Below are 20659 nucleotides of genomic sequence, written 5' to 3' on the forward strand. Positions count from 1 at the left end.
CACACAAATCCTCTAAGGAGCTTGTTAAATGCAGATTCTGTTTCAGTAGGGGTGGAATAGGATATAAGTTTCTGTGTGTCTAATAAGCTCCCAGGTAAAGAACTGTTCTTCTGGTTAGATTAACAACACAGTAAAAATCACATCCCCTTGGCAGCCAGGAATCCAGATCCTGGAGGATTTGGCCAACACACAACCCTCTGCTCCCTTTTGTTACTGTTCCATGGAATTAGCTTTACATTCTATTTGAAGATGGCAGGATTGCTGTGCCACTCCCTATTTGCATGCCTGAAATGAGTCCCAAAGGTAAAAGCAGTGTAGAATCTTGAATCAATTTCTTGTTTGGTAAGTTTCCCAGACTCTTATTCCAGGGTATGCTTCTAATCCAGCTTTTACCATTTCCTCAGGTTGCCAGGGTCGCTGGGGGAGTATGAACTGACTCCATAATTTAAGATATAGCTGGCTTACTCTTCCCCACTTCTTCTGGTCCAGCAAATAGAGATCTGAGCAGTGGCTGAGAAGCTGATTCTCTGTCAAGGAAGCAGATACTCCTGCTGGCTGTAAGTGAGGTTCTTTGTGTGTCATGAAAACCATTCAGCTTGAAGGTTAAAGGAACGTCAACGCACCTTGGGTCCTTGCTTTTATAGGTTCCTACGTGACAGCTTGGGGGTAGCTGTACAGTATTCCTACTATTTCTGTTTGCTCTATGGGACAAGGCAAAACAGTTTCTGCAACTATTCTGAGAAAATATGGTGTGCATAGTACTTTGCACAAATAGATATTAAAAATATGTGTGGTCAGTTGCAATGGCAATGTCCTGTCTAGGAACAGCAGTGAATAGAGCTGGCTCACTTCATTACTCTAGTACTTAAGGCATTCCTTCTCTGAATTCACACTATTAAAATAGACCAAATAATTAAAATTTAGCCACTGATGACAGAACAACTATTTTTCATGTGATTATTGCATCCTGATCTTGTTTTTCATTTTCTTGAAATCTGGTTTCCATGACTAGACTGTAAAGCCTTTGAGTAAGACAGACAGACTTTGTCTGTCTCATCCTTCTACCAACTCAGCTCAGTGTACACTCGAGGCAGTCCAAGAAGAGCTGCTAAGTTTGGAAAACTAGTTTTTAATCTTCCTGCTGGAAAGTAACAGTAACTAGTGGATGAAGCAACTAAGACTGGAGGCTCAAAATCTTTTTTATCTTCAAAGGAAAGGAAAGGCTGTCTAAGATATGCAAGGTGAATATTGAATTAGACCAACCCCATAGGGAGCTTTCCTTTTTTTTTTTTTATTCATATTTTAAAAAATATTACATTCAAAAAATATGAAGTCCCATTCAACCCCACCACCCCCACCCCCCACTCCCCCCACAGCAACACTCTCTCCCATCATCATGACACATCCATTGCACCTGGGAAGTACATCTCTGGGCTTCGCTGCACCCCATAGTCAATGGTCCACATCATAGCCCACACTCTCCCATGTTCCATCCAGTGGGCCCTGGGGGGATCTACAGTGTCCCGTAATTGTCCGTGAAGCACCACCTAGGACAACTCCAAGTCCTGAAAACGCCTCCCCATCTCATCTGTTCCTCCCATTCCCCGCATCCAGCAGCCACCATGGCCACCCTTCCCACACCAATGCCACATTTTCTCTGTGGCCCTTGGATTGGTTGTGTCCATTGCACATCTCTGTCAAGAGGGGGCTTAGATTCCACATGGATACTGGATGCAATCCTCCTGCTTTCAGTTGTAGGTGCTCTAGGCTCCATGGTGTGGTGGTTGACATTCTTCAACTCCATGTTAGCTGAGTGGGGTAAGTCCAATATATCAGAGTGTAGGAGTTGAAGTCTGATGAGGTTCAGGGCGTGGCTATCATATTGTCAGTCCAGAGATTCAAATCCCCTAAATATATCTTAAACCCCAACACCAACTACAATTCCAGTAAAGTAGCATGAAAGTCTTGTGAAAAGAGATCCCATCTGAGTCCAGTTCCATCACGCAGAAACACCAGCTCCAAAGAAGGGCCAACTGACATGGCAGTGAACCCCATCTGCCATGACCATAGAACCCGTGGGTCTCTTTAGCTCTCAAAAGAACCAATACCTGGGGTTGTATCTACTTTATCTGTCTCTGAGACTCTGCTCAGGTATGCATAAGGGCAATCCTTCTTACAACCTCCAGACTCTTTTTTAGAGACTTATAGCCATATAAACTCATTTCTCCTTTCCATTTCCCCCTTAACATTAGGTCAAACAGCATTTTAAAGTCATGTTATTATATGTAGACAGGGATATTCTGCTGATCCGCGTTGAACCTTTAATTCAAGGTCATTTTCTAGTTGCATCTTCAGCTGGTATTTGGTAGTGAACCCTCAGTGCCAGGGAGGCTCATCCCCGGGTGTCATGTCCCATGCTGGGGGGAATGCACATGCTGAGTTTGGCTTCGAGACTGGCCACATTTGAGTAACATGAAGGCTGTCAGGAGGAAACTCCCAGGCACAATGCTGCTCTAGGTCTTGTTCTTATTTCAGGGGTATAGGCTCACAAGCATAGTCATTATTATCAGGAGCCCACTGTTGGACCCTCATTCCTTCCTGATTCTTAGTGAACTTTTCTATTTAGGAAAGTCTAGGTGCTTCCATCTTCTTTCCCTAGGGATTTGTGACTCTTCTTTAACATACATGACAAGTGATGATCAAGTAATTTTGTGGATTTGAAAATGTCCTCTGAGAATGTGATAAAACATACCGTATAAATTTCATATTGCTTGTATATAAGTATGTGTGCGTTTGTGTGTGTGAGAGAGAGGGAAAGAGGGAAAGTAATAAAGACAAAGCAGTGTATATGTAAGAAAACAATTCTTATGTTATAGAATTCAGAGACTTATAGTTATTATATATGGAGCATATATATAAAATCATATGCATGTACATATGCACATGTATGTATACACACCAAATACATATACACAGTCGCTCTTTCTCCAGGTCCAAAGGGAGAGTATACAAATGTAGTGGTATGATTACTGTGGGAAATTAATCCATGGGTTAATTGATAGGAAGACTAAGCCTCTACCTAGGATACCACTAAAGCAGGGGCACCAAATAAATGAAAGAAAAATAGAAACAACCTGATATTTGATATTTTTAAGCATTGAAATTGTGTTGGGGAAACTAGATCTAAATTGGCTTTCCTTCAGTTTACTTTATGGCTTAGTTTTATTATTATTATTTTTAATTACATATGGTGTCATACCCTTTCCTATGCTTAGGTCCCTAATTCTCAACAGAGTCCTGGAAAGGAAAAGAATTTTAGGTTGGTAGATGAGAGAAAATGAGAGGTATAAAAATCAGTTAGTTTGTTGTAATACTATCAGAAGGAAGGAAAAAAGCCTTGAGTCCAAATTTCTCATCTGACATGAACTTATATGACAGGAAGTAAATCAGTTCACTTTTTAGGGCCTTAATTTTTATCATCTGTTAAATGACAATAGCAATACAGACCTCCTATATGACAGGGAAACCTTGAGACTAAAGCAGGGTAGAAAGTATTATGAAAATTATTTTAGTTAAATTTTCTGCACAAACAAAAGTGTGTGTGATTGATGGGGTGTGGAGAACTAGAGAAAGAGGAACTGAAAATAACTTTGTAATTTCCTACTTTAGCCATGGAGGAGAGCAATGTCATTGCATTAAACAAGATAGGGGGCTCATTATAGAGAATTCAGAGACTTCTGCTGGGCTGGAGGTGATAGGGAAATCCAAGTACTATTCTGAGCTCTATACACACAGGAGTCCAACCCATCTTCATTCCTAAAAATAGACAATGCTTGTATAACACTCCATATATTATAAAACCTTTTTATGGTAGAGACATTTTTTCTTGGGACAAGGCATAGAAATGTGCAAGATTTGGCTCAGTCTGGCTATTTTCTCATCATCTCAGAAGCTAGTTGAACTTTAACCTTCTTTTTCTTGATTCACTTTCCTGGCAGAGTACTTAAACTTTTAAATTTAGGCAAGAGGACAGCTATAGTCTCCTTTACTAATGGAGTTTCCATCTGTGAAATACTTTTAACAGTACCTAATATATAGTAAGTCTTATGTGTATGCTATAACTATTCTTTTTCATAATAAATGCAAAGTTTTTAAGACTATGAATTTTCCTCTTAATAAGATTTTGGCTGCTTGTGTTGCATTTTGAATCATGTGATTCTAAATTTTGAGTCTTAAGAGATCATATGGATCCATTCCCATGTTATATAAGAGAAAAACAAACAAACAAACAAACAGAAGATCATAATCAGGAAGTGACTAGGTCAATATCACAGAGTACTTTCTTAAATATAAATAAAATTATACCTGGTGAAAATAAACGGAAAAAAGGGAATCTTCTTTGTCCTTTGTGTGTATTTTGCAAGACCTAAGGTGTTAACCTCTGATATTATAATCAACTTAACTACTACTATGTTCAAGGATGCTCTTTCCTGACCAAGTAAAAATGGAAAATTAAGCAAATAAAAGGGAAATTTAAAAATTAAGCAAATAAAATGGAAAATCAGGTCCTCATAATATCCAAATGGATCATGAACTTTAAAGATTCTCCAAACAAAATCCAAGTTTTTAAAAATTACCTGGAAAATTATTGCATTTTTAAATCTACTTTTGGCAGGGAGGATCTAAGCCTTCCTGTGTTATACAAGCAGGGAAACTTTGAAATTTTTCAGCACTTTACTTTCATTCCAAAATGTCAGTTTGAAGGATAAACTGCTGATGCATTCCATATTCATACTAGAAATCTGTTTTGAAAAATCTTCAACCACTTAGTGCTAACTCATTTCCTTTTTTGTTATATAATCATTATTGTGATTATTGGCATTCTATCTAGAGCATTCCCTCTGGAAAGCTTAAAGAAATCTCAAAGAGACTATATAAAGTTGACATGCCCTTTACAAAATCTCCACTAAATGTCTCATTTGGAAAATATGAACCAAATGAACAAAGTAGAGGTTTAAATTTGTTTCATTAGATTGTGAAGAGACTAACATGAATTAATTAGTGCTAACTACAACACGCTTCACTAATACCCTGTCAACACAAAGATTTCCTACAGTGCCAAGATGAGAGACATGTTCAGGATGATAAAAGAGAAATGTAAGTGGGTTGGTGCAATTATTATTACAATTATTGCTGCAAAGAGTTTTAATTGAAAGGGGATTTTGCATTTTGGGGTAATAAGCTCCATTAAGATCCTGGGCTAGACATTTAATTTAGTTTTAATGGTGTAATTTTGTTGAAAGGATGCAAATTAATTATTGAGACATATTGATTGTGATTATTCATACAGGCAAAAACACTTTAAAATGACAAATAGAAAATCTTAAAGGGTAAGCCAGCCATTGGGCCCTCACTGGGTTGAAGTGATATGAGTTGAAAAGAAAGAAGCCTTGGGCAGGATAAGTTGTCATTTATGTGATGGACCACTGTGGAAGGAGAGGCTCACCTGGTATCAGAGCGATGTCAGTGGTAGTACACTATCTTCAGGTTAGTTATGTCTCTGGCCACATAAACTTGAGTACCTCTTGCTATTTAAAAAAACAACAACAAACCCTTACACATGTAATAAAATTTTCTCAACACCTTGAAGATTGTTCTGACCCTCCATATTACAACATAAATCACAATGTTAATAAATTAGTGGTAATATTTTGCCCATCAGGGCTCCCAGGGAACAAAGTACACATACAAATGAAATAAAGGAACAATGTGAACTACCTGCAGTGCTAAATAATAAACACACACACACACAATTCCAAATTGCAGTGATTACTCTGTACCTCCTAGTTCTACCCCTCTGTGATACTTGTAACTGTCACTGAAAGCTTGCCATGATTCAATGGTAGAGGGCATTTATGTTTCCCACTACCCCCATTTACACATAGTTTTCAAATATTTCCTGATTGATTAGCTTAATACAAAAGTAACTCTGGGAAACATGGTAGAACTTCTTGACTTGGCCTCTGTTCCTGAGTTAATAATATGAAAAAACAATGTTTCTGGACATTTCAAATATTTTTTTTTATTTTTTTAAATGTTTAAATCTTTATTAGTGTTTTTTTGTCTTTATTTTTTAAAGTTACATTCAAAAAATATGAGGTCCCCATATATCCCCCACCCCCTTCACCCCACTCCTCCCCCCATAACAACAACCTCCTCCATCATCATGAGACATTCATTGCATTTGGTGAATACATCTCTGAGCACCGCTGCACCTCATGGTCAATGGCCCACACCATAGTGCACCCTTTCCCACAGTCCACCCAGTGGGCCATGGGAAGACATACAATGTCCAGTAACTGTCCCTGCAGCACCATCCAGGACAACTCCAAGTCCCGAAAACACCCCCACATCACATCTCTTCCTCCTACTCCCTACCCCCAGCAGCCACCATGGCCACTTTCTCCACACCAACGCTACATTTTCTTTGATTACTAATCACAATAGTTCATAAATAGAATGTCAGTAAGTCCACTCTAATCCATACTCTATTCCTCCATCCTGTGGACTTTAGAATGGTTGTGTCCACTCCACATCTATATCAAGAGGGGGCTTAGATTCCACATGGATGCTGGATGCAATCCTCCTGTTTTCAGTTGTAGGCATTCTTGGCTCCCTGGTGTGGTGGTTGACCTTCTTCATCTCCATGTTAGCTGAGTGGGGTAAATCCAATAAACCAGAGTGTAGGAGTTGCAAGTCTGTTGAGGCTCAGGGCCTGGCTATCACATGGTCAGTCCAGAGATTCAGGTCCCCTGGGTATACATTAAACCCCAGCAATAACTACAGTTCCAGTAAAAGTAACAGGAGACACTTGTGGACAAAGATAAGCTTAATAATTAGGGGAAAAAAAGAAAATGATAGGACGTAGACACTGAGGAAAAGGTAGAAGTAGTTGCCTTGCCAATTTGCATACAGGGCAACACTTATTGCAGTGATGGAAGGAAAAACATCAAAAACAAAGCTTTTGCATTTTTAAATTTTTTGATACCCCAATTTATTTTTACCTTAATTTTTCTAAATTAATATGTATTCTATATCTAACCTTTAAAGTCATCACTATATTCCATTTTACTATTAATGGAAACTGGCAATATATTGGGCTTCACTTTTGAAGAAGTTTTGGATCACAGAGAAGTTCAGCAATGGCAGGGGAGGAATTCTGGTGTGGGATGTTATTGACAGGGGACACATGGTTGGCAGGGAGTTCTCCAGGGCATATATCCAGGGTACATAAAAATGTATGGATATTTTCATAGTAGTTACAATTAAAAACAACAACTGAGGGAGTGCTGAGTTCCTAGCCAGGGGAGCTCTATCACAGTTCCTAAAGGAATAGCAACAATCCCCCAAGTGCAACAGCAAAGACCAAAAAAGAAGGAAGGTCCAACAATGAGCTCTTGATACTAATGACTATGCTTGTGAGCCTGTGCATCTGAAATAAGAACAAGGCCTAGAGCTGCAGGGTGCCTAAGAGTTACCTCCTGAGAGCCTCGGTATTGCTCAAATATGGCCAGTCTCGAAGACAAACTCAGCATGCAAATGTGTTGCCTTTCCCCCAGTGTGGGACATGACTCCTGGGGATGAGCCTCCCTGGCACTGAGGGATTACTACCAAGTACCAACTGATGATGTAACTAGAAAATGACCTTGAATAAAAGGGTCAACTCGGGAAACAAACTTGGCCCAGTGGTTAGGGCATCCCTCTACCACATGGGAGGTCTGCGGATCAAACTCCGGGCCTCCTGGACCTGTGTGGAGCTGGCCCATGCCCAGTGCTGATGTGCGCAAGGAGTGCCATGCCATGCAGGAGTGTCCCTGCGCAGGGGAGCCCCACGCACAAAGAGTGCACCCTGTAAGAAGAGCCGCCCAGTGCAAAAGAAAGTGCAGCCTGCCCAGGAATGGCACCACACACATGGAAAGCTGACACAACAAGATGACACAACAAAAAGAAACAGAGATTCCTGTGCTGCTGACAACAACAGAAGCAGACAAAGAACACGCAGCAAATAGACACAGAGAACAGATAACTGGAGCGGGGATGGGGGGAGTGGGGGCAGGGAGAATGGGAGAGAAATAAATAAATCTTTCAAAAAAAAAAAAAAGGGTCAACTCGGACCAGCGGAATATCTCCATCTACATATAATACCAGGAGTTAAAAATGCTTTTTGACCTGAATAAAAGGGAGAAATGGAAAGGACAAATGAATTTATATGGCTATGAGTCTCCAAAAAGAGCCAGGAGGTTATCAGAGGGGTTGCCCTTATGCACACCTCAGCAGAGTCCCAGATACAACCCCAGGTATTGGTTCTTCTGAGGGCTACAGAGACCCACAGGTTCTATGATCATGGCAGATGGAGCTCAGTGCCATGTCAGTTGGCCCTACTTTAGAGTTTGTATTTCTGGACATTTCAAATTAAGAGAAAGTTTAAAATATATAGTTAAAATAAATTATGACAATATTTGTTCCTTTTATATGCTATTATATTGTGTAATTTACTTTTGTTTATTGTATTCCTGGTTGTTGCTGTTTGCTTGCTTTTTACCCCCAGGAAAGAGGCAATATTAAACAAGTGTTAGAAATTGGATTTTATCTTAACTCTGTCACTTAGGACTTTCACAATCTTCAAGGCTGTTTCTGTTTCATAACCCTCTTCTTCTCACCCCAGTTCTACTTTGCTATCTTATCCCTGAAGGTTAGATATCTCTTTTATTCTTTTCTTTTTTTATTAGAGAAGTTATGGGTTTACAGAACAATCATGAGTAAAATACAGGATTCTTACACACCACGCTATAATTAACACCTTGCATTGGTTTGGAAAATTTGTTACAACTAATGAAAGTACATGTTTATAATTGCAATTTTGACCATAGTCAATGGTTTAACTTATGGTTCATGATTCATGTAGTATATTTCCATGGATTTCTTCTCATTTTTTTTGTTACCATATATATAATTTAACATTTCCTCTTTTAATCACATACAGATATATATTTCGGTGCTGTTGTTTGCATTCACAATGTTGTGTTACCATCATCACTATCCATTACCAAAACATTTCCATCATTTCAAATAGGAATCCTGTACATTTTAAGCCTTAACTTCCCATTCCCTATCCCTACCCCATCCTCTGGTAACCTATATTCTGGATCCTGACTCTATGAGTTTGCTTATTCTGATTGTTTCAAATCAGTGAGTTCATATTTCAATATTTGTTTCTATTTCTGGCTTACTTCATTCAACATAATGTCTTCAAGTTTCATCCATGTTGTATCAGGACTTCATTTCTTTTTAGCACTGAATAATATTCCAATATACACATATATCACACTTTATTTATCCCTTCCTCAGTTGATGAACAGTTGGACTGCTTCCCTCTTTTGGCAATTGTGCATAATGCCACTATGAACAAATATGTTCAGTGTGCAAATATCTGTTCAAGTCCCTGCTTTCAATTCTTTTAGGTATATGCCTAGTAGAGGGATTTCCAGGTCATATGGTAGTTCTATACTTAGCTTTCTGAGGAACCTCCAAAATGTTTTTCATAAAAGCAAGTTTATATTTCTTGCTACATTTTTAAAATTGATGAGGGTGTGGTTAATATTTTATTATCTCAAATCATAAATTGATTGACTATTTACCTCTGGAACTATTTTTCCTCTATAGATAGTTATTCCTTACCCTATTAGTTTTTAGTAGTTGAGATATTATTTCTGCTTTTTCTTATAACTAGCTCTATAACCAAATAAGAGAAAGAGGAGTTGGAAACAGTACTCCCATGTGATTTGTAAACAAGTTCCACATCCTAGTTTTGTAAGACAGAACCTCCGTTCCATACCGAATAGGTAACTACCCAGAACACACTGATTTTTCCACATCCATCATCACCTTTCTAAAGGGGGCAAGCTGTTTTCTTACTCGTTGTGCAAAGTATCAGCTGGCAGAGTCAGGAAATGTATCTGAATTCCCAGAATCACATGTGGAGGGTAGAGAGAGGACACGGTTCCCACATCTAAAGCTGCCCTTTTCATCCTGGCTGTGGCCTTCCTTTGGCTGCTTGCCATCACAGAGGGTCAGAAGTTGAGGTTATCTTCTGAGTGTAATGTCTGTGAGCTCTTTATGACATTTCACTCACTATGACAAATGGGCAGCTGGTCAAACTCACTCTATTCTGAACCAATTCCTAATAGGTTTCATCATTTTGTCTTTCACTGAAAGTGCAACTCTCAATATATTTATCTGTCAGGATATACTTCTACAGAGATGCTGAATGATTATCCCCAAATAAAATATGTGCTAGAAATGGAACTATAAAGATAAATTAACAAACTGATTTTTAGGATATTAAATTCTGATTTCTCCTCTTTCATATAAATTATTGAGTCCTCAGTCTGTAGGCAGTATATTTATGCCCAGAACTTCATGCCATTTAGATTGTTCCAGGCCTCTCCAACAATTAAATCTTCCATCCATATTACACTAATTTATGCATGCCTTTTCCTTCTGTGCATTGACCATCTTTCTTCCCATTTTATAAGCTATTCTAGGGAAAATTATCCATCTTAACTGACTGCCATATGCCTTCTGATTCTTTCATCATTCTTAACCCTCCCTGACTGCCCAGCCCTTCACCTTATGAAATATTGCTTTTTTCCCCTTGATTCAATAAGCATGAATTGGTCATCTCATTTCTTTTGTTTTCAAATGACAACACTTCAAGTCAGTTTTGAATATTCGCTTTCTCTGTCATTATGTTGGTCTGTATCTTATTAAAGATGGCCTTCTCCATGCATGAAGGAAAAAAAGCCATAAGATGTATGTCTTGGGTTGTCTAGAGCTACGACACTAGAAGAGAACACTTTCCCAAAAAAAGCTTGCTTAAAAAAATATTGGGGAGGCCTCTGATTAGCCAGGCCTGATCTTATTTATCTTAACACTAGATGTAAGGGGTCCAAGGTCAGACCCTCCAGAATCACATAAAATGGGGGCCAATATGGTTCCTGAAAGGAAAGGATTCCAGGTGACACACTGAGTATGGACCAGTCATTATATAGACAGTGGGCACAAATATCTGAAAGACATGCCTTCAAGAAGCCTAGTGGAGGAGGCAGGAAAAAAAAAAAAACAATTGTAACTCAGTGTGATAATTACTTAATATCCTTAAGCTCAGAGTATTCTGGGAGCATAGATGCATGCAACTCAGAGGAGGGGTTTCAAAAGGATTCCTGGAGGATGCTTAGGTGTTGGCCAAAGGAAGGTTGCCAAGGGGGTGGCAAATAATAGGATGAGCATAAGGAAACCAGTGAACATAAGAATGCGCAACATAGTCTAGGACATATAAGAAGTTCTGGGAATGAAGAGTAGGGAGCATGAGAGAGAGGAGAGAGAAGTAAGACATGGGAGGAAGACAAAGGTAAGATCCTCAATACTAAAATTCAAGGTCCTAAAAATGGCATATTAAAGGCAGCCATTAAATGCTATAAAATAATTGTATTTATGTGTTAGCAAGCAATATGTCTAGCAACAGTTGAGAGTTTGAATCTGAGGGAGGGGATAAGGAAGTCAGGGAGAACTATCAAAAGGTAGCTAGCTGCACTGATCTTGATAAAGATCTAAAGGGAAGAATAACAGCAACAGGTTGGGATTTGAATTGAGGAGCCATTAAGGGGCTCAGAGTGATAGAACCAAATGACAAATTGGGGGATGGGAGAGTGCTTAGGTTCTGACCTAAACGAATGGAGAGTTGATCTATGCTGTGTGGCAGTGCTCCAAAATGTGTTCATCAATTGCAATGAATGTACCATGCTAATAAAAGAAGTTGCTAATGTGGAAAAGGGCGGGCGGGGAGTGTGTGGAGAGTGGGATATATGGGAATCCCCTATTTTTTATGTAACATTTTGTGTGATCTATGTATCTTTCAAAAAGAAATAAAAAATATATTTAAAAAAAGATTCAGAAGACACAGAGAAGCAACAATTTTGACCAATTATTTACTGTAATTCTCCTCTACAAGCCTGCCAACCTTTGAATGTTACAGACTTTCAAGGGTCATTGGCTTAAGATAGGTAGTTTCTTTTCTTCTCCTTTATAATTCAACCGTTTTCACTCTCAAAAAAAAAAAAAAAAAAGGAGAAAAGAAAAAGTCCATTCCACACCTTAATCTAACACTAAGGCCATGGTTTGGTCTCCAAATCAGTGGTGCAGTGGTATAGTCTGAAGGTGTTTTTTGTTTTTTGGTTTTTTTTTTTTTTTTAAGATTTATTTATTTATTTAATTTCCCCCCCTCCCCTGGTTGTCTGTTCTTGGTGTCCATTTGCTGCGTCTTGTTTCTTTGTCCGCTTCTGTTGTCGTCAGCGGCTTGGGAAGTGTGGGCGGCGCCATTCCTGGGCAGGCTGCTCTCTTCTTTTCACGCTGGGCGGCTCTCCCTACGGGGCGCACTCCTTGCGCGCCCACGCAGGGGACACCCCTGTGTGGCACGGCACTCCTTGCGCGCATCAGCGCTGCGCATGGCCAGCTCCACACGGGTCAAGGAGGCCCGGGGTTTGAACCGCGGACCTCCCATGTGGTAGACGGACGCCCTAACCACTGGGCCAAAGTCCGTTTCCCCTGAAGGTGGTTTTAACTGTGGGTCTGATAGAGAACGTGGACTGAGAGTTCCTGGAAAGCACTCCTGCAGAGAAGACAAGAGACAATTAAATGAAGAGATAAGGGGAACAAATGAGCTGAAGGAACCAACCCCTTTCTCAGCTCATAGCCAAAGATGCAGAAGAGCACTGAAGTTTTACAAAAGCAATTAGACAAAAGGAATTAGAAAACAATTAGAAGCAATCCAGTTTAAATTGTGGACTTACTTGTTAATTCACATTCTCCTCTTTTATATGCATTTAACTTCTTTGTCCCCACAAACTCTTCTTTCAATTTCAAAACTTTTCACTTCAAACCTTCAAGTTTCTGAAGGAAAAGGAAACAAGAGACATCTACCTCTAACTTGATTCTCTTTAAGAAAACAAAGTGCTTAAAAGGAATGTCAAGTGCCCATCATACTTTTCTTACCTGTTTCTCTCATTCTTTTATCCCTGCCTCCACTTTCCTTGTTTCTCTCACTGTTTTTCTAGACCAAAACATTTGCTTCCTTTACAGAATAAACAAACTGAAATCCTTATAGCCTGCCATCTTTCCTTGCTATTCTATGGAAAAAGCAGGCAATAAATCAGGGGCCCAGTTACCTGAAAGGTGAGCTAAACTAAAAGGACAGATTTAAAGCAAGGTAGATCATTTTCACTGATTCCTGTCCATGGGGAAAGAGAACCATACAGCAAAGGTGAGAGGATGAGGCCAGTTCACAGTTGACAGTCTCAGAGCTAAAGCTTTAGTTTTCTTAAGACCTAAGGCAAATCAGCATCCTCAGCACTCATGGTCTGACTAAAATCTCCCTCTGATCTGCATTTTGACTGCTCTACTTCATCCATCCTAAACTCATCTTGGGAACCCACATGCCATACTCCTCTCAACCTTTCTTCCCATTGATTATATCAACCTATCCCCTTCTTCTTGCCATATACAATACTTTGGTCGAGGTCAGGCTCCATATGTGCACTGTCCAGAAGAGTTTTGAATTTTGAGCAAAGATCTTTGAAAGGGAACAGGGAAGTTTTGAGTGCCCCTGACAGGTCTTGAGTAGGAGAAGGACAAGATCTGATTTGTAATGAAGAGGCTGACATAGAGGGGAAGCAGATCAGGGAGTGGTTAGAAAGCAATCTCAGTAATACATTGATTATATTTATATCTAGTAGATCACAATTATTACTTTATGTATGTCCCACAGCAGTGTTCCTAAACTGCATCACGATGACCTGGGTTATTTAAAAACAAAAATTCCTGGGCCTCATTCCTTAAATAATAAATTAGAATCCCTGTGGGTGGGACCCAGTGATCTGCCTTTTAAACATTTCCTTGAGCAGGTCTTATGTGCTATAAAATATTTCCAGAGCATCGCAGAGAGACGTGGTTGGTACCTTTCAGACCAGCCTTTAGACAGTTAAGGTAGGTGGTAATCTGAGTGTTTTCTAGCATCTCAAACACAGAATTCATATCCTTGTACTGGCAGTATTCTGTCAGTGCAGGGGTTTTAGTATCTCCAAGAAGCACACAACATCCAAATCCACAGCACTTAAAACAAAATAAAACAAAAACTCCTGCAAACTTTCTGGATTTGCAGTGAAAACAGGACAGCTTCTAAAAGTTATATGAAAATAACCATGTATTAAGATACATCTTAGAAAAAGCGGCCAATGTTTCTGTGAAGCTTAAGAAGCTTTTCGCTAAAAGAAATCAGGTAATTCGTTTTGAATTAAAGTTAAGCACTTGGCTTAGTTCTCTTTCATTTTTTTTTTTCTTTGTAAATATCTGACTAAATTAACTAAAGCAGGTTTTAGAAACTGGCAGCCATCCTGACACAGCGGGTCATGTAGCAAGTTGGGTATAGACAGTGAAATTAGAACAAAAGCTAGAATTTGTTGCTTGGGAAGAGAAGCCCGCTTTTATTCTCCAGTCCTTTCTCCCAAACTGGCTGCTAAGACCTCGCTGGTAGAATGCTTCATCCCAGAGCCCCACAGCTGACTTTTTATTGGTTGTAATATGTAAGATATGACAAAAGGCACTGACAATAAAAAGGAAATCCAGACACTTTCCACTTACAAGCTTAATGGAATGAACAGTTGCAGTTTATACTACAATCAAAAGCCAGATCAAGGCAGAGCATTCAGCCCAATGACAGCAAGAACTGCTGATCGTCACCGTGAAACAGATAATTCTGAGACTCAATCAAAACCTGAGGCTAAACTCAACAACAAAAACACAAATGACCCAATTAAAAAATGGGTAAAGGATTTGAACAGATACTTCTCCAAAGAAAATATGTAAATGGCTGATAAGCACATGAAAAGATATTTAATGGCATTAGCCATTAGGGAAATGAAAACCAAACCACAATGAACTATCACCTCATATCCACTAGAATGAATATTGTTTTAAAAACGAAGAATTACAAGTACTGGCCAGAATACACCAAAATAAGAAACTTGTTCATTTTCAGCGGGGTTGTAAAATGGTGGAGCTGCTGTGGAAAACAGTTTCTCTCAGAAAGTTACACATGGAATTATCATGTGATCTGGCAATCCCACTTCTAAGTATATACCTAAAAGAATTTGAAGACAGGGGCTTAAACTATTTGTATATCAACATTCATGGTAGCATTATTCACAATAGTCAAAAGGTGGAAGCAACCCAAATTTCCATCACCAAATGGATGGATAAACAGAATGTGTTATATGCATACTATGGAATATTATTCAGCCTTTAAAAAAGAATGGCACTCTGATACATGCAACAACATGTATAAACCTTGAAAGCATCATATGGAGTGAAATAAGCCAGATAAAAGGACAAATATTATATGATTCTACTTATATGATCTATTTAAAATATGCAAATTCATAAAGACAAAAAGAAGAGTACAAGTTTTACCAGGAGCAGGAGTATGGGGGGTTGATGGGAGAGGGAAAGGCACAGGGATTCCATTTGGGGTATAAAAATTTTTGATAATGGATGGTGATGAGGGTAGCACAACTTTGTGAATGTGATTCATGTCATTGAGTCTTATGCTTGGGTTTGGTTGAGACAGGAAATTTTGTGTTATATGTAAGCCATTGCAATTGTTTTAAAAAAGAGAGACTAAAGAGACAATGACAATTAAATGCAATACACAATCCTGGACTGGATCTATTAATGAAGAAGAAAATGATCAAAAGGACATTAGAGGAACAATTGGAAAAATTGGGATAAAGACTGTATGCATTATATCAATGTTAAATTTCTTGAACTTGATAATTCAAGAAATTTGGTGGCATAAAGATGGTGACATAAATGACTATTCTGTTGTTTGGAAATATGCATGAAAGTATTACATTTTAAAATAGCATGAAAGGGGAGCAGGTATAGTTCAGTTATTGCGCACATGCTTCATATGTACAATGTCCTGGGTTCAATCCCTGGTACCTCCTAAAAATTATATATATATATTTATATATACATGCATCATTATATATATGTAACCTATCCTCAAATGTTTATAAAATAGATAGATGGTAGATGTTACGTAGAATGATATAACAAATGTGGCAAAATGTTAAAAGTTGGTAAATCTGGGTACCGCATAGGGGTAATATTGGAGTTTTCTCTATATTCTTTTATATTGGTTTTGCAACTTTCCTGTAAGTTTAAAACTGTTTCAAAATTAAAAGTTTAAAATATAAAAAAATTCATGTGCTAAAACTAAATCTCTTCTCCTCCCTCTATTTTCTCCCTCTTTCCCTTTCTTCTTTTCTCCTTCTTGTCCTTCTTTCTGTCCTCCTTTCTTCCTTCCTTAAATACTAATTATGCACCTACTACATGCTTGGCACTGATAAATCAGTGTTGAACAATGTAGACAAAACCCCTGGCCCCTTAAGAAGCTTGCAGTCTAGTGGAAGAAATAGAAAATATGCAATTAGAAAAATTAATGAACAAAAAACCATCAAAGTTTGGGACACATGCTTTAAAGTAACAAAACAGAACACTATGGTGGAGAATAAGAGAGGGAACTTTACTGCAGGCTGGAGAGGGTGAAGAGTAAATTTGAACTTAAATATACAGCATGGGAAGGGGTCACCATAGTTTGAGGAAGAGTGCTCCTGGCAGAGGCACGTGGGAGGGCTCCTGGGATCATGTTCCAAGGATTTAAGTGGAAGTTATTTGTCTCCTGGAGACCATCTTCCTCTATTCTTTTTCCTTTTCATTAAGAAATCCCATTTCCTAGGAGTTGTAAGTGGAAATTTCTCAGGGCTCTGTAGAGGAATCTCTAAAATAAAGAAGTTGCTTTCAAAGTTAATCTTTTGGCCTCTCTTCTTATAAATTTAAGATATGAGTAGCTTGAGAGCAGGAAGATCAAGGCACCTAAAACACGCTATTAGAAGAGGACTCGGTGGGAGTAAAGCTGCTCCCTTTCCATAATTAGACTTTGCTCTAAGTACTCCATTCAGTACCATTCCTCCTGGGGCTGATACCAGAACGAGGAAGGCAATCTTGTCATCTGCAGGAATTAGATGGGCTCAGCTATTTTAGTTCCTGAAATTTGTTTGACCTGAAGATTAAGGCAATTTAAAACACAATTTGTTTTGGATGTGGGGGAAACGGAGGGGTGTGTCCAAGTGCTAAATTGTAGTGACTTTGCTAGACCAGCTGAGCCCTGGTGGGGCAGAGGCTGGTACAACCCCTTGCTGCTCTGATTTGTGCCTGTCACCACAATGCAAGTGTGATTCGACACCAATTAGCTCGCGTGCGCAGAAATCGTTCCTTTTCCCAGTTATCGATAACTGGAGTGTCACGCACCTCTTCAAATATGACAAGTGACATACAAGTCGCTTCCTTTGATAATGCACGGCAGGGCTGACAGGCAGTGAGGTACGGGCTGATGCTAGAAAAGCGGAAAATGTGATTGGCCATAAACACAGTGTCGGGGAGGATGAAAACATGAGGTTTGTGCAAGGTAAAAAAAAACAGGCAGAATTAAAGTTCATTACTGTCCCAAAGTGTGAACAAAGAAGATATCTGTAAGCATCCTATATATCTCAGGAGACTCGTTGCAGAAAAAAAAAGAAATAAGATGCATCCCAGAAGGTTTCCCAGCCTAAACTTTTGTACAGAGAAGACTGACATGTTAACTAATTTACAAACAACATGAAAGTTAGTGACCTTTGGATGTTTAAAGCACTAAAAGAGTTTTCATAAACAAGAAACAAACATTTCAATGTGACTTTGATGGGTACTTGCTCTAGACCATTAAAATTTATAACATGTTTTTTTATTTTAAATCATGATGCTCAGTGCATAAAAACTTGAATATACATAATAATCAATGTTATTCCATCACACTGCCGCAACTAGCCTAAAACCTTGTTACTTCATGCTTTTTCTACCAGGTATTATTTGTAGGTATCATTTTCTACAAGATCCCAAAACTCCTTACCCAGAATTCTCTGCAATTCATACCTCCTTGTGCAAACTTCTCCTTATCAAATCACAGTTTATAACTACACTGGTTCTCATTTTGTGTACAATAGTCCATCTACTGTGAAATTCCCCAGGTGATACTTTAAAGTCAGGCATAGAACAATATATGCCATACAATTCTATTATTTTATGAAAACAGCAGTGATTTATATACTCATTCAGGTAATGGAATGGACAGAGAAATTATAGTGTCCACTGAAGAGGAATATTTGCTTTTTTTTTTGCATACTTCTGAACTTGGCACCTCTTACAATTAGCCTGTGATCATGTATTGATGCCATAAACTTGCATAGATGTATTTCAAGAACAAGGGCCACTTGGGAACAGAAATGATGCCTCAGCATTCCATCAGACTCCACCCAAATCCCAGAGAACAAGCACTCCTTACTTCCAGCCAGACTGAATAATGGAATGTTTAGCTGCAGTCAGAAAATAGCTGCATTCAAACTCTAAATTCAGTTAAGTGAAAACTCAAAAACTCATGTGATCAAAACAATATTTATCACTACATTCTTGGCAGATGTGCAATTCTGCCACCTCCTTCAATCAGCATTTTCTAAGTGTGTCTTTTGGGACATTAATTCCAGAGATATCCAGTGAAGAAAGAATTATTTGGTAAAACAAGTTTGGCAAATGCTTCTTATGATATACCACTTCTTGGAGATTCATAATTCACAAAAGTATACAAAAACCTCAGAATTCTTAACCTAAAGCACTAACCTAGAATTTCCTAAACCTCTAAGGTACTGTTTTAGTTCCCAGGCTGCTAACTTATACCACACAATGTGTTGGTTTCAACAACAGAATTTACCCGCTCACGGTTTGGAGGCCAGAAGTCCAAAATTGAGGCGTTGGCAAAGTCATGCTTCCTCCCAGAGTCTGTACCATTCTGGTGCTGGCTTGTAGCCCTACCTCCCATCACATGGTGACGTCCTTCCTCTCCTGGTTTCTGTTGACTTCCAGCATCGGCCTTCTGGCTCCTGGCTCTTCCCCCTGGCTTTTCTCTAGGTCTGAATTTCTTCTGCTTATAAAGGACTCCAGTATTTTAATTAAATCCAAATCTCATTCAATTAGATCACACCCTAACAAAAAATAACATCTTCAAGAGATCCTATTTGCAATGGGTTCACACTCACAGGAATGCAGATTAAGATTAAGAACATGTGTAAATTAGGGTATATAATTCAATGTGCTACAGGTAAAGAACCATCTTTACACAAGATCCTATATAACACACACTGGGAAATCCTGTTTCAGCTATTCCCAAATCAACTCTTAGTTTACACCCGATCACCAAAACATTTCTTACCTCTTCTTTGTTGTTTTACCCATACTACCCTCTACTTTGTAGAACTGCAATTACTGAACTGAAATCCTTCTAGGTGCTCTCTATCACTTTAAATTTACGCACTTTGAACCATATTACTCTCTTGGGGAAAATTATGGGGAAAAAAAAACAAATAATAAAGAGCATTAGATGTTAGCTAGAACTAGGAACTAAGCACATTGCTAAACTCCATACTGAGATGACTCAAGGTAACTGTCTGAGGGGAGCACTGTGGTTCCCAAATAGTGATAAGGAAACAGGCCTGAAGGAGTTCAGGTAAACTTGCCCAAGATAACTCAGCAAGTACACTGCATAGCTTGAAACCAAATCCAGCACTTTCAACCAGCATGCAAGTTCTATGTCTAGGATACCTCATAAGAGAAAGTACTTTGTGCTTTCTCTACCAGGAAAAATCTGACTTCTACACATTGGGGTTTTGTTTTGTTTTCATTTGTTTGATTTCAAATATTTTGAGCACTGTCATGAAATGGGTTGTGTATCCCTCTTTTCATTGGTGCCCAAAGTGTGGACTAGCAGATATATAGGACTTTAAGGCATATATTTGATAAATCAACCTTAAATTGGCTCCCTCTGATAGTCTTACTCATTTTTCCTTTGCCTCATTTTGTTTCTCACCTACTTCCATTGGTATACTGTGCATATGCTATGTAAATAACAGGTGGTGACATGGAATCATATCACACCTCTAGCACTTCCTATATATCTCCATACTGCCACATTTTCTCTCCAGCTGCATCATCATAAAATATCATTATGAAAATGAGCCAGAATTGAATCCCAGTGAAAAACACAGTTTCTTTACTAAAGAGTTTTAACCCTAGCCAGTCAATTAGTACACAGTGCATAGCATGGGAGACAATTTGTCAAGAGCCCAGTTTTTCATTGGTAGATAAGTAAAAGGTAGTTAATATAAATTGCATTTCCAAAATTCATTCCACTATGGGCAGTGCAGGAAGGATCTTGAGACTACAATCTAACTATTGCAATGAGAGTGAGTAATGTGGCGGACACTTCCCACTTATGTGAGCATCTTTCTCCAGAGAGCACTTTGCAGTTGTCCTATTTGCTTCTCCTCATTACACTTACTTGGTTACTCTAGTATGTTATGAGAGCATTGAAACCTGAGCAACCATTCGTTGTGGCTCC

Source organism: Dasypus novemcinctus, chromosome 6 (genome assembly GCF_030445035.2).
Source record: "Dasypus novemcinctus isolate mDasNov1 chromosome 6, mDasNov1.1.hap2, whole genome shotgun sequence".
NCBI lineage: Eukaryota > Metazoa > Chordata > Mammalia > Cingulata > Dasypodidae > Dasypus > Dasypus novemcinctus.